The sequence below is a fragment of the Vitis riparia genome, chromosome 7 (assembly GCF_004353265.1).
Source record: "Vitis riparia cultivar Riparia Gloire de Montpellier isolate 1030 chromosome 7, EGFV_Vit.rip_1.0, whole genome shotgun sequence".
Classification (NCBI taxonomy): domain Eukaryota; kingdom Viridiplantae; phylum Streptophyta; class Magnoliopsida; order Vitales; family Vitaceae; genus Vitis; species Vitis riparia.
This window is the reverse complement of record NC_048437.1, coordinates 23,203,356-23,215,870: the sequence shown is the minus strand read 5'-3', so window position 1 is coordinate 23,215,870 and position 12,515 is coordinate 23,203,356. Positions and strand designations below refer to the sequence as shown.

General features: G+C 37.3%; 2 long non-coding RNA genes and 1 pseudogene across 2 annotated transcripts; 1 reads left to right on the top strand and 2 right to left on the bottom strand.

Moving 5' to 3' along the window:
• Nucleotides 1-1,200: 1,200 nt before the first annotated feature.
• Nucleotides 1,201-1,623, bottom strand: LOC117917255. Its single transcript, XR_004651657.1, has 3 exons — nucleotides 1,614-1,623; nucleotides 1,395-1,520; nucleotides 1,201-1,302 (listed from the first exon to the last, which is right to left on the bottom strand). It is a non-coding gene; the product is annotated as an uncharacterized LOC117917255 (long non-coding RNA).
• Nucleotides 1,624-1,729: 106 nt separating this feature from the next.
• LOC117919273 lies at nucleotides 1,730-3,971 on the bottom strand. Its single transcript, XR_004652055.1, has 4 exons — nucleotides 3,714-3,971; nucleotides 3,382-3,506; nucleotides 1,859-1,980; nucleotides 1,730-1,760 (listed from the first exon to the last, which is right to left on the bottom strand). It is a non-coding gene; the product is annotated as an uncharacterized LOC117919273 (long non-coding RNA).
• A 2,302-nt stretch (nucleotides 3,972-6,273) lies between these two features.
• LOC117919056 lies at nucleotides 6,274-9,929 on the top strand (annotated as a pseudogene).
• The last annotated feature ends 2,586 nt before the right edge of the window (nucleotides 9,930-12,515 follow it).

Here is a 12,515-nt window from a genome sequence, read left to right as displayed (position 1 = left end):
TTGAGGACTCCCGTACAAAATCATTTGCTAATAAGAAAACATAATACGAACATTAGTATATTGTACTTAATATGTAAGTAAACAACAAGAGAAATATGAGCTTACTGAAAATGTCGTGGGAAGATAGCATCTTATACTTCGTATGCCTATGAATTGTCTTTCAAAATAATTTAGCTTTGAGGCTTCTAGATTTATTACCTGTTGTTGAACAATAACTTCAATAAATTTATTTAACTAAGATAGCACGCATTTGATATAAATGAAGTAGGTACTTACAACATCCATCAAATTTTGTCTAGGACGTAAGCACTCAAAATCTCCACGAACTCCATGTTCATGACCAAAGTCAACAAGAAGCTCACTAAAATAATAATATGTTCAAACAAACTTGAATAAATTGGAAGCATATGAAGGCTAAAATTGTAACAACACATCTATGAATGTTCTAGACACGACAAACCTTTTTGACAATGCTCTATTGAAAACATAATCAGCGACAAGAGATTGAAGTACATTGAATGATTGAGTATCCACCACGTCTTCACGAATGGACATGGGGATTGACTAAATCGAAAACAAGACATAATTATTAACTATATATGTTAAGTATCAAAAATAAGAACAATGATATTAAACTATTTCTATTATACCTCTGATGCTTCGCGTTTTACCATCTTCCTTAAATTGTGTACAAACGGGGAGACCTTGAATTTACTTGGTTTCCTCTCCCTTGATGTACGTGTTTTCATGACATGATTAGGATAAATACATAGTGCTCGTAATGGTTCCTAATATGGAAAATGCCATTAATATACATCTATTTACTATGTAATGGTTAAGTAGTTGTAAAGAAAATAATTTTTTCTTTTATATGATACATACCTTTCCATAATCTCTTCTACTCCTTTTGATTGGAAGTGGTAAAATATTTTGATTTTCGTCTGGAATGATATGCACTTCAATTGATGTAGCACATGCATCTTCATTCTTTTCATTCAAGTCCTCGGTGCATAACTTCTCATTTGACAAAGTGTGAAGATAATGTTCATTCACATTCATATTGTTCGTATCTTCCAAACTTCTCTCGCATGAGAGAATGTCATTCTTCGGTCCTTCCTCGTGCATTCTCAAAGGTTTTCCACTTGATCTAAGGAAGATACCTTTCACTGTAGTATAATTCTCCTCAAATTTAGCCAAAATTTGATCACAACTACTACTACTTGCACCATAAGCCATATCAATTAGTTGTGTCTTTAATTGTTGAAAGGTTTTATCCATCTCCATTAAGTTCCCACCATCAACCTAGTGATATATACGAACGTGATTAATAACATCATAATACAAAGGATCAATGCTAATATAGATAGTCACGATGAATATTGTAAAACACTTACTCGTTTAATAACATCTTTGTTTAGATTGATTACAAATTTCTCATCGTCCTCATTCTCACTCGCCATTGTCGTTGCATTTCCATCAACGCAATCCCTTATCTCATTTTCTATCACCCATATTTTGAGCTACAATATATTCATCAAAATATAATACATATCAGATTTTAAATCACTAAAAACTTAAATAAATAGTAAACGACTTTCAAAACTATAACTTACATTCTCATTTTCATATCCACCAAGTTTTTTCAATCTTCGTTTCCTGTCCAATACTTCATCATCTCCCCAAGCAGTAATCCGACGAGAAGGTCGAGTATATAGCGGTAGAAATTTCTCTTCAAATGATATATGCTCGTGGTAGAATAACTACGAGTATATTTGACATAGATATATAGTTAATTCATAAATTATATTAAAACAAAATCGTAATTCACTATGATGTAAATTAATTACAAGGACATTACCATTAAAAACAATAAGCAACCGCAAACCCCACTTTGTTGTTTCTTCTTAAACTCTTCAATCCCGTGCACAAGATAGGACAACACAAATTCTGCCCAATTCATCTTCTTTATTGAATCGATGTCTTCCACAAGATGTAAGAAAGAACGATTCACAAAAAGCTTCATTGTTGGGCACAATAATGCACCCAACACAAATAATACAAAACGAACTTTAAAATCGTTTCCACCCTCTTTATCCTCCCTGATTTGATTTTCTAACATCACTAATGGCAATCGCCCTTTTTTATCACAATATTTTTTACATAAATCATTCTTATGGCCAACATCTTTGTTCATGCCAATCTTGAACCCTCTTACCCTCAATCCCATAATAAATTCAACATCAATGGGGGATAATTTGATACAAGTATTATACAATTGTAACATATAAGTGTTCAGATTAAAACTATTTATCAACCAAAGACATAACCCATGATCAATTTTCCTACATCGAAGTTGCAAGAGGCTACCAAATCCTATTTCTTCTATGGCTGCCTTTTGCTTTGGTTCCAATTTTTCAATCACTCTAATCACTCGCTCAGGGGAGCATCGAGTCTGAAGATATAACTGAAAAGATACACAAACATCAAACATGTTTACATTAATATAATTTCCAACAAATACATAAGTAAAGAAATTAAATATTCATTACAAAAAAAAATTACCTTTGGAACAACACCCTTTTGAAGTGAATATTGTTTTGAACTTTCTTTGGACTTTGCTATGAAATTTTATTTTTCTACTTTTGAAAGTGCATTCCACTTCTTGCCCAATTTTTTCCTCAACTACATTAATTGGTCACATAATTTAAATTCTAATTTTAAAATGTAATTATATTAGACATAGCAATATTATTCCTTACATCATCATTTATCTTCACTCCTTTATCCTTCTCTTTCATCATGGCTAATTGATCGTTACTACAAAACAATTTCAAACAAATTTAACAATAACAACCACAAAAAATACATTAAAAAACATATTATTTTACATATTTCTATTTTCCCTTACTAGTAATGTATCCAAGCGCCGATAGGCCTCTTTGGATTTCGAACAACTTCAAGACCATCGCGTTCGCTCCTAAAAATTAAATCAAATCATTTAAGTCAATTTTTATAATATGATTTCGGATATAATAAATCAAACATACTTTCACCACCACATTACCTCAACATAAGTTTTTTTCACATTTCAATAAATTTTATTTTTATATCTTACTACAATCAATCAAATGTCAAATAAATACAAATACCATTACAACTACAACATCCTCCCTAAATATCTTTACATTTAAAATGATGACAAAATTAACATATAATTTTTTTTCAATGTTCAATAATCTAACCACCCTCTTTTTCTATAATGTAATCAATCCATAAATCTAACAAAAAACATGAAATATAATGGACACAATATTGTAAAACCCATAATTACTACTCACATTTTTTTCCTTTTATATAGAACTCGCCAAATAATTAGGATACAAGCGCCTTTTGAGTAACAAACAATTGTGTCCTTCTCAGCTTTCTTTTCCTTAGTACTACACGCCCTCTTCTTCTTCTTCTAGCTACGTCTTCAATTCGGGTTTTTAAACCATTAAATTTAGAACCTGAAAACAACCCCTTACACCTCTTAAACAAAAAATAAAATATGAAGAAAACACAACGGTTATGAAGATTCCACTAAAATTCTCCGTGTGAAAGAACCGAAATTATCCGTCTGACAAAATGCAGGGGTATGAGGGAGAGAAAGCAAAAATTCAGAAAATTTACATAAAATCTTCTAGAAGAAGAATCTAGCAGAAAAAATAGCTGACCTGGACATCGGGAGAAATGAAGTCTAAGACTCGGATCTTGGCACCGACCTCGCCCACAATCCTGAGCTCGCGGTCCTTGAGGGAGACTTCTTTGATGAGGTCAAGACGTCGGCTTGGAGGAGGTTGGCCCGGTTCACGCCGATGGTGGTCTCCACCCACCTGTGAAGACGTCTTTGATCCCGGTTGACGGCGAAGGTGGTCTCCACCTAGCTGTGGAGACGTCTTTGATAAGGTCTGCGACGTCGCCCTCGATTGGCCCGGTTGAAGCCAACCGTGGTCTTCACCCAGCTGTGGAGAATCAGTGGAGAGAAAAACGGGAAAAGGAAGAGAAAACAAAGATGAGAGCGGGAAATGGGTGAGCTGAGGAAGTCGGCTATGGAGGATGCGTGAGACAGCCAGCCAGCTATGGACGGGAAGAAAGATGAGAGCGGGAAATGGGTGAGCTGAGGAAGTCGGCTATGGAGGATGCGTGAGGAAGAGAGCAAATTTGGGGGGAAAATGAGGAGAGATGGGGGAGAGAACGGGAGGGGGAGGTACCCGGTAGAAATTTTTTTTGAAATTTTTTTTTTTCTTTTTCATTTGGATGGCTGAGATTTAATCATTTTCATCCAATGGATGAAAAAAAATAGAGGCATGGTACCGAAGGAGGTATTGTAGAATTTCCCTTCATTTAATATAGAGTTTGGGGCCAAAGAATCTCTTGTCCTTCTGGATTGCCATTCAAAACTTACAGTGTGAATATGAGTGGGGAAGCAACTTAACTAGTTCATGGATGAAAGTGATATTAGCTTCTCACCTACCGTGGTTCATATATTATTCCCTTGGGTTGTGTCAAAAGGCTCATAGTGGGAACTCACCCAAATAACGAAAAGTAAAGGGGAGGCTTCCAGGAAGACACCTACTCTTCTGTTGTCTTTCTAAGAGATGGGTCTATGGGTAAGAAAATTGTTTGATGTCATGAGTGATGCAAAGATTATATCAAGGTGTCATATTATAAGCTTAAGCAAAAGACATGTTGAAAGATTTCACTTGACAGAAATGATTTCTTTTATTTTTTTAATTCTAGGGTGTTAGTTTGGGCCTTCCAGTCTGAGCCGGAGCCCATCTGAAACTTTTGCATCAAAACAAACCCGTCTTTCAACTAAATCCAGGCCAACTCCAAGCCCGATCCTTATAAGGGTGAATTGAGCTGATTTTTTAACAAGGCCCATGGTCTGGCCTGATACTGGAGCTTGAAAAAGGATCTTTAAAGGGTATGCCTGATCCTTCCAAAGGATGAGAAGCATATTTGTTAAATTCTGGGACTTAGGACCAGTTTGAGTTAGGCCCACTTTGGATCGGTAGGGACGGGCTAGGCCCACTTTGACTTGGTAGGAGTGGTCTAAGCGCAACAAGGACCGTTTACATTCCTATTCAAAACGAGTAGGGTTTCAACTCTTTAGAATAAATAATCTTCACGTCCCATTTATTTAATTTATATTGTGATGTCCATATCGTCATGAAAGGAAAGTTTCCAACACGTCCGGGACATACTCATCTAATATGTATGAATTGTTTACTAGTAACCAATAGAATAGACTAGCGAAATGGTTAATTGTGGAGGTTGATGGAAAAGAATATTGTACACGAATATGTATAACAAAAATACATATAGAGAAATATCCTAAAATTAAGGGAATCAAGTCCAATTTATGGAATCATTAAAGGAAGTATACTCCTACCAATTATGAGTTTAATTTTGGGTATCTCCTTCATTATTTTGATCCCCTTGTCTTGAAACATAGTGAAATCATTCTTTGATAAAGATTTGGTAAAAATATAAGTTGAGAATATGTGGGAATACATTGAGTGACAAGAGTGCCTATAAATACTTTCTCTCATATGAAGTAATAATTAAGGTTAATGTGCTTATAATGAGCATACAACAATTAACAAACATGTAAAAAGTATCTATAATTGGTTTGATTCTGATATGGATTTCTTCAAATTATCCACCAGAATAACCAAATGGGTTAGTAGGAAAACTGGATTTTATCTATAATTGCATGCATACATGTCACTTCATTGATGGCATCTGACATGAGAACTGATCGTTTGCTCAAATTTAGTTTGAATGGTTATAATGAATGTTGGAATTGTCACTTTTTCATTCTTGATGTAACCAGTCTTCCCTGTCCCCACAACAATCAATAATTTAAGAAGCAAGTTCCATATAGCTTCCCAGTCATGACTTTAGAATTCAGTAATGACAGCTTGCACCTGATTTGGCACACGCTTTCAGAAAGTCGAATGAAATTTTAGTATGGTACTTGCCATTTTGCCTTAATTAAGCAGATAACATCCTTCTCTTTCTAGCTGCCTGTTTAACTTATTTTCTTGTACATTTTGGTTGAAACTGAAATTGGGGACTGTGATATCCAATTCCATGCTGAGAAACGCGGGGTTGGATGTAAGATTCATAAGTTCGATATTATATAACAGAGTGTAGATGTAAGATATATATGTATAAGTTAGATTTCTCTCTTTGTGCTATAGGAGCTAGCTCTTAGTAGAATACAACATGAAGAGCACTTCTCTTGTTCTTATTCATCTTCTCTTCCTATCCTTACTTCCTTTCAGAATCACATCGTCGCCAAGAGCACAAGCAGAAGCTCTTGTCAAATGGGAAAACAGCTTATCTTCGTCTACTTCTCTCAATTCATCATGGTCCCTCGCCAACCTTGGGAACCTCTGTAACTGGACAGGCATTGTTTGCGATGTTGCCGGAAGCATATCTGAGATAAACCTGTCAGATGCAAAACTTCGAGGAACAATTGTGGAGTTCAATTTCAGTTCATTTCCTAATCTTACCAGCCTCAACCTCAACACCAACAGACTCAAGGGATCGATACCAACTGCTGTTGCCAACCTCTCCAAGCTCACTTTCTTGGACATGGGCAGCAACCTTTTCAGTGGCCGCATCACTTCGGAGATTGGCCAGTTGACAGAGCTTCGATATCTTAGCCTTCATGACAACTATCTCATTGGTGACATCCCCTATCAAATTACCAATCTTCAAAAGGTATGGTACTTAGACCTTGGTTCGAACTACTTAGTATCGCCAGACTGGTCTAGGTTTTTGGGCATGCCTCTGTTGACACACCTGAGCTTTAATTTCAATGACCTTATACTGGAATTCCCCGAGTTCATAACTGATTGTCGGAACCTGACATACCTCGACTTGTCAAAGAATTATTTTACTGGCCCAATACCAGAGTGGGTATTTAGCAATCTGGTAAAGCTTGAATTCCTATATCTCTTTGAAAATTCATTTCAAGGGCTGTTGTCACCAAACATATCCAGGCTTTCCAACCTCCAAAATCTTCGCCTTGGCAGGAACCAATTTAGTGGTCCAATTCCAGAAGATATGGTATGATCTCTGATCTTCAGAACATAGAAATGTATGACAATTGGTTTGAAGGGAAGATTCCTTCTTCTATAGGTCAGCTCAGGAAGCTTCAGGGGCTTGATCTTCACATGAATGGCTTGAATTCTACAATTCCTACCGAGCTTGGTCTTTGTACCAGTCTCACCTTTTTGAATCTAGCTATGAACTCACTCACTGGGGTCCTTCCTTTGTCCTTGACCAATCTGAGCGTGATATCAGAGTTGGGTTTGGCCGACAATTTTTTGTCTGGTGTGATATGGTCTTATTTAATCACCAATTGGACGGAATTGATATCTTTACAACTACAGAACAATCTCTTCAGTGGAAAAATTCCATTCGAAATCGGCCTTTTAACAAAGCTGAATTACCTTTTTCTGTACAATAACACGCTCTATGGCTCAATCCCCTCAGAGATTGGGAACTTGAAGGATTTGTTTGAATTAGACCTTTCAGAAAACCATCTTTCAGGTCCAATTCCTCTAGCGGTGGGAAATCTCACAAAACTTACCTGCTTAGAGCTTTTCTCCAACAATCTCAGTGGGAAAATTCCTATGGAGATTGGTAATCTGAAATCATTGAAGGTTCTTGATCTCAACACTAACAAATTGCATGGAGAGCTGCCAGAGACATTATCACTCCTCAATAATCTAGAGAGACTCTCCGTGTTCACCAACAATTTCTCAGGCACCATTCCGACTGAACTTGGGAAGAACAGCCTCAATCTGATGTATGTCAGTTTTTCCAACAACAGCTTCTCAGGAGAATTGCCTCCTGGTTTATGTAATGGCTTTGCTCTTCAATATTTAACGGTAAATGGAGGCAACAACTTCACAGGACCATTGCCAGATTGCTTGAGGAACTGCACGGGGCTAACTCGTGTCCGTCTTGAAGGGAACCAATTCACTGGAAATATTTCAGAAGTATTTGGAGTTCATCCAAGTCTTAAGTTTATTTCTCTTAGTGGCAATCGATTTTCTGGTGTGCTCTCACCTAAGTGGGGAGAATGTCAAAATCTCACAATACTATAGATGGATGGAAATCAAATTTCCGGCCAAATCCCAGTCGAGTTTGTGAACTGTGTGCTTTTGTTGATCTTGAAGCTAAGAAACAATGATTTGTCAGGTGAGATACCGCCAGAGCTTGGAAACTTGTCCACGTTGAATGTTTTGGATCTCAGCAGCAATTCACTCTCAGGAGCAATCCCTTCAAACTTAGGGAAGCTTGTAGCATTACAGAGCCTCAATCTTTCACATAATAATCTCACTGGGAAAATCCCGCCATCATTGTCAGACATGATGAATCTGAGTTCAATCGATTTCTCATACAATACATTGACAGGTCCAATTCCAACTGGCGATGTTTTCAAGCAGGCAGATTATACTGGGAACTCAGGTTTGTGTGGAAATGAAGAGAGAGTGGTTCCTTGTTATTCCAATTCCACCGGTGGCAAGTCTACAAAAACTCTTATTGGCATTACTGTCCCTGTCTGCAGCCTCTTAGTTCTTGCAACTATTATTGCTGTTATTCTAATATTTTCCCGACGAAACAAACACCCAGATGAGAAGGCTGAAAGTACAGAAAAATATGAGAATCCCATGTTGCTAATTTGGGAAAAACAAGGAAAATTCACATTTGGGGATATTGTAAAAGCCACTGCTGACCTAAGTGATGAGTATTGCATTGGAAAAGGAGGGTCTGGGAGTGTTTACAAGATGGTATTGCCACAGGGTCAGACACTTGCAGTCAAAAGACTCGATATATCAGATACCAGCGATACTTCAGCAAGGAACTGGCTGACTAATTGGATGAGTTTTGAGAATGAGATTCGAACCCTGACAGAAGTTCAGCACCGAAATATCATTAGGTTTTATGGGTTCTGCTCCAGCAAGGGATTCATGTACTTGGTTTATAAATATATGGAGAGAGGTAGTTTGAGAAATGTATTGTATGGGGAAGAAGGGGAGGTGGAGCTGGGCTGGGACACAAGGGTTAAAATTGTGCAAGGACTAGCTCATGCACTTGCTTACTTGCACCATGACTGCTATCCACCTATCGTGCACCGTGATGTGTCGCTGAGCAACATTTTGCTTGACTCAGGGTTTGAGCCGCGTCTCTCAGATTTTGGCACAGCAAGACTTTTGAGCCCAGGTTCACCTAACTGGACCCCAGTTGCAGGGACTTATGGCTACATGGCACCAGGTAAAGATAAGATTTAATATATAGATGTTTTATCTAGTGGTTTTTCCTTTTAACCATACACAAAAAGGCTTGAAATGTATCATTAAGAAGTTCATTAATTTTGTTTTTTCGATGTGCAGAGCTGGCCCTTACAATGCGAGTCACAGATAAAAGTGATGTCTATAGCTTTGGAGTGGTGGCATTGGAAGTAATGATGGGAAAGCATCCGGGGGAGCTCCTATTTTCACCAGCATTATCAGCATTATCTGTTGATCCTGATTCGTTCATGAAGGATGTGCTAGACCAAAGGCTCCCACCTCCCACAGGACAAGTAGCAGAAGAAGTGCTGCTTGTAGTTTCAGTAGCCTTGGCATGCACACATGCCGCTCCTGAGTCACGACCCACCATGCGTTTTGTGGCAAAACAACTATCAGCTCGAGTCCCTGCTTCCCAGTCACACCGCAATCCTTAACAAGCTAATCAAGCCTTTAATAAGAAAGATGGATATCATGATGCCAAAGTTCAATTAGCTGGGCAGGATAGACGTCCTAGGGGCTCACCCCCAAGTTTTAGTGCCCCCTAAGTTATAATTTACTGGTACTTACAGCATGTGAACCCTTCACTTGTACGTCTTTTGTATTGTTGATAAAAAAAAATTCTATGCATAGACCTGAATTCTGAAACCTTTTTTTTTACGTATAATAAACATCTGATTTTCCTTTTAATACAGATTTTAGTTCCTTCCAACGGCTTGCTTAATCCATATATTAATATGATATGACGGTGGCCCAAGATTATCTTATCTTTCTGGGTTTCTAGTCAAAACTTGAATTTGAATGGGTTGGAGTGTTAGCTTCATGTTTGGTTCCTCAAAGTAAGAACTCACCATAAACAAAGGCAGCAATGGGAGACTTCCAGGAAGACACTCTCTCGTGTTCCTAAGAAAATGATGGATCTTGACTTGATTCCTAAATATCTTTGGAAAACCAAGACAAATGAGAGTCTTTAAAACCACAAAAAGAAACCTATAAAACTATAAATAGGTAATTAAAGTTCCTAAAGTCTAATTCACAGGGACTCCGGAGATCTTAAAAATACATTTACTAGGAATGATAAGAGATTCTACATAACTTTTATAAATGACTTAGAATTGACATGGTAAAAGACTCTCTCTCTCTTTGTAAAAGCTCTTTCTCCTTTTACTAGTAACTCCATTTTTTCATTATCCCTCTCTTGCTACTCTCCCTCTTTCTTTCTAATGTCAAAATTCACTTCCGCTCCCTCTCTCAACCGAAACTCACAACCCCTCTCTCTTTTAATTGAGGTCCAATATTGTGAACACACGATTTCATTCATAAGCTGATATATAAATATTACAATTTTAGGCACATTGCTGTTGAGTCAATACCAAACCCAACTAACACATCTAGCTTTTTCAAAAACAAATTCCACAAAATACGGATCTTCACACCTTTACAACTAATCCTACTGTTAACAAAAGATTTCTTAAAGTATCTATAAAATTCTCAAATTCTAACACTCCTCCTTGAGAATTTTCTTAGAGACTCCAAGCCTTGATCTTAGCTCTTCGAACTTGGCTTTGGAAAGTGCCTTAGTTAATATGTCAGCAATCTGATTTTCTGAGCAACAATGCACCAGATTGACTTCACCATTCTTCTCAGCTTCTCTAATTTCATGAAACTTCACATTTATGTGTTTGGTTCTTCCATGCTGCACAGGGTTTTTTGCAATAGCAATGGCTGACTTGTTGTCAACCCAAATTACAGTAGCATCTGCTTGGTTTTGCCCCAGATTAGTCAGTAGTTTCCTTAGCCAAATAGCTTGGTTTGCAGCTGCTGCTGCAGAAATATACTCAGCTTCTGCTGAGGATTGAGCCACAACCTCTTTTTTTTTTTTTAATTCCATGAAAAAACTCCACTACCAAATGAGAAAGCATAACCAGAAGTGCTTTTGGAATCATCTAAACTTCCTGCCCAGTCACTGTCTGCATATCCTTGGAGTTCTTTACTTTCTTTCTTAACAAACCACAAACCATAGTCAAAAGTACCTCTAATGTACCTTAGAACTCTCTTAGCTACCCCAAAATGAATTTTACTAGGTGAGTGCATAAACCTTGAGAGTAGGCTTGCTGAGAACATTAAATCTGGCCTTGTAGCAAATAAGTAGAGCAGACTACCTATTAGGCTTTTGTAGATGGAGGCATCTGCTTTGATGTTAACTTCATTCTTTGATAATTTCTCATTCACAACCAAACGAGTTGTTATAGATTTGGATCTTTCCATATGAAACTTCTTCAAAACCTTCAGAGCATACTTCTGTTATGAGATGAAGATTCCAGCTTCACATTGGTGAATTTCCATGCCCAAAAAATATTTCATCTCACCCAAATTGGACATTTCAAACTCACTTTCCATCTACACCATGAATTGCTTCAAGATTTTTGAATTACAACTTGTAACCAGCAGGTCATCTACATACAAAGAGACAATAAGCTGAACTTCTTCTTGAACCTTCAACACATATAGAATGGCTTCACTTTCACTTCTTTTAAATCCTTGCTGCAGCAGATAAACATCAATTCTACTATACCAAGCTCTTAGTGCTTGTTTCAAGCCATAGAGAGCTTTATGGAGCTTGTAAACTTTGTCTTCACAACTTGAAACTTGAAATCCTTCTGGTTGCTCAACATAAATATCTTCTTCAAGCACACCATTTAGAAAGACAGACTTCACATCAAGATGATGAATTTTCCAGCCCATCTTTGCTGCTAAAGCCACTAGAAGCCTTATAGTATCATGCCTAGCCACTGGAGCAAAAGTATTTGAAAAATCAACACCATACTCTTGAGAATAGCCATTTACAACCAATCTGGCCTTAAGTTTGTTTACAGAACCATCTGAGTTATATTTGATTCTGAAAACCCACTTAACTCCAATTATCTTTTGATTTTTGGGTCTATCAACCAACTCCCAAGTTCCATTTTTCTTTATCATTTTTAGCTCCTCCTCCATTGCAACTCTCCACCCATTTTCTTTAGCAGCTTCAGCATAACATGTAGGCTCCTGTAATGCTACATCACATCTCTCATATATTTCATCAAGTAACCTTGTTCCTCTTACTGGAACATCATCTAAGTTATTAGCACTAACTTCATCTTCAGTTTCTTCTGGAATTTG